General features: G+C 39.2%; 1 non-coding gene across 1 annotated transcript; it reads right to left on the bottom strand.

Annotated features, from left to right (window-relative positions):
• Window positions 1–2,113: 2,113 nt before the first annotated feature.
• LOC130020241 (U6 spliceosomal RNA) lies at window positions 2,114–2,217 on the bottom strand. The gene has a single exon (XR_008791995.1). It is a non-coding gene; the product is annotated as a U6 spliceosomal RNA (small nuclear RNA).
• Window positions 2,218–2,871: the final 654 nt, after the last annotated feature.

Below are 2,871 nucleotides of genomic sequence, written 5' to 3'. Positions count from 1 at the left end.
GGCACGGGACCAGGGCAAAAGTATTAAGATTTCTGAGACAAATCCTCAGGTGTATGGACAGTTCATCCTCAATTAAAAAGTAAAACTAAAAAAATAAAAACATAAATAATTAAAAACCTTACTATTATAACTAAATTCATAGATTGAACAGGAAAATATAGATATAACATTTCATGGCATTTTATAGGAATGAATGTATAGGTATTTTTAATGATCCAATACCACTGGTCAAGCAAACAGAAGCAAAAAAAAATAGGACCGTATCAAACTAAGAAGGTTTAGAAACACAAAGTGGATGTTGACCAGAATTAAAAGTCATCCTACGAATTAGGAAATTATATTTTCCCACCATTCATGTGATAAAGTATTGATCACGATCATGATCACAACCATCCTGTTGTTCATCGATTGCCTTGAGCAGGCCCAGTAACCTCTCCTTCGTCCTAGCCCTGAGATTTTTTTTAAAGTGCCATATTCAAGGCTCTTTCAGGGTTAGGAGAATGAGACCCATCATTGTTACTGGTATTTGGCATATTGGGTATACCACGGGGAGTTTGCCAGACTCTGCCGTGTGGGCAGGTTATATTCGGTAGCCTGCCAGTTTGTCCAAACTAGGAATGCGATGATAAGATGTCCAGGAGCTGAGTGTGATAATCTCTGGATCCTGGCCAAAGTATTGATACACAAGATATATAAAGCACTGCTAAATATTTACACGTGAAAAATATCAACCCCATCAAAAATTGAACAAGATCGATGGAAGAGTCTTGAAATAAGTCTTACACATGATCAAAAGTTACATAAAAAATGGGTCTATACCATTTATATTCAGGGAAATGCAAATCAAAACATTGAGACATCATCTCACAGCAAAACTGGCACATTACAAAGAAAAAATAGCCAATATTCTCATTGATGGCGGGAAAAAGGAAATAATATCATTCATTCTCCTGGGAATGTTGAGTGTACAAATTTCTTTTGCAAACAAATGGAAGTCACATAAAACTATGAACTGAGTTTCCTTATAACCCAGCAATTCCACTACTTGACTTCTACCCCAACTACTAAAAAACTCTAGACTAAAAAAAAACCTCTAGACAATTCATTTGCAAAATTATGTTCATTGCATATTACACTTACTACAGCACAATATGAAACCAACCCTAGTATACAAAAAAAGCTGCCTGAATAAAGAAGCTATGGTATGTACAAGTAAAGAAATAGGAATCAACTTTTAGAAAAGCTGAAACCATAAATTTGCTTATGTGAAAATTGATCTGGAGAGTTCGAAGTAGAGAGACAGAAACAGACCTAGCCTTCTCATATGTTGGATATAAAAGACACAGTAGGGAATTAAAAAGTGTGTAAGATCAACAGAATCTGAGAACTGGTCTTCAGAAGAATGACTGATGGGAGGGGGATGGGGATGTAGTTCGGGTAATAGTGGAAGGAATGAATCACTCTGGTGAAAGGCTTGGTGCTGCAATATTTCATGCATGAAACCTACATTAACATTTTTGTAAAGAACAGTGTCTAAATTTATTGTTTAAAAAAAAGAAAAACTGAGGGGCTGGAGCAATAGCACAGTGGGTAGGACGTTTGCCTTGCACGCAGCCACCCAGGTTTGATTCCCAACATCCCATATGGTCCCTTGAGAACCTCTAGGAGTGATTCCTGAGTGCATGTGCCATAAGTAACTCCTGTGCATCGCCGGGTGTGACTCAAAAAAAGCAATAAAAAAGAAAAGCTGAAATTTAAAAATTAAATATCGTTATATAAAATGATAAAGTGAAGCTGAATGGATATAAACAGTGCAAGTCATGGTCACGGTCCTCCCACTGTTCATTGATTTGCTCGAGCGGGCCCAGTAACGTCTCCATCGTGAGACTTGTTATTACTGTGTTTGGCATATCGAATACCTCGTGGGTAGCTTGCCAGGCTCTGCCGTGCGGGCGAGATACTCCCGGTAGCTTGCCGGGCTCTCCGAGAGGGGCGGAGGAATCGAACTCGGGTCGGCCATGTTGGCTATGTGCAAGGCAAACGCCCTACCGCTGTGCTATCACTCCAGCCCAACAGTGCAAGTAGATTTTAATAATATATTAGTTGAGTGTTTAAGACAGATGTTATTGTATTTGAGTGTCATCCTTGTGCACGGGTCATGCTAATCTTCTCTGTATCGTTCCAATTTTAGTATATGTGCTGCCAAGGCTGGAGCTATAGCAAAGCAGGTAGGGTGTTTGTCTTGCATGCGGCTGACACGGCTAACTCGAGTTTGATTCCTCCACCCCTCTCGGGGAGCCCAGCAAGCTACTGAGAGTATCTCGCTAGCACAGCAAAGCCTGGCAAGCTATCTGTGACGTATTCGATATGCCAAACACAGTAACAAGTCTCACAATGTTACTGGGCCTGCTCGAGCAAATCAATGAGCAATGGGAGGACAGTGACAGTGACAGTAATTGTATTACTTACCAAAGATAAACATAAATTTTATTATTTATTTTTTAAACAAATAAGATATTCTAACTTTGGTGAATAGTAAAATATTGCTAAAATTATAAACATGAAGACTATACTCTTTTCCCCAGAATATTTGGAGGAAAGAGAAGGGAAGAAATTGAGGGAAGGAGAAGAAACAGTCAGAAAACAACAGAGAGAAGAATCAAGGGATTCTGCCCATCAGTGTTATAAAGGAGAGGGAGAGCTAAATATTCAAACCATGGAGTCAGCAACACTTAAAACACAAGATCTAAACTATAACAACCAGACTTAAAAGTGTGCATATCAAGATGGCAGGAAGAAGGTTTCAGAGGAAACCCCAAAACACTGGTAAAGTGAAGTAGACACTAGTGGTGGGAATAGTGCTGGGAAGTC

Source organism: Sorex fumeus, unplaced genomic scaffold (assembly GCF_029834395.1).
Source record: "Sorex fumeus unplaced genomic scaffold, SorFum_2.1 ptg000010l, whole genome shotgun sequence".
Classification (NCBI taxonomy): Eukaryota; Metazoa; Chordata; class Mammalia; order Eulipotyphla; family Soricidae; genus Sorex; species Sorex fumeus.
The sequence above is the reverse complement of the archived record's forward strand: the minus strand, read 5'-3'. Positions and strand labels throughout refer to the sequence as shown.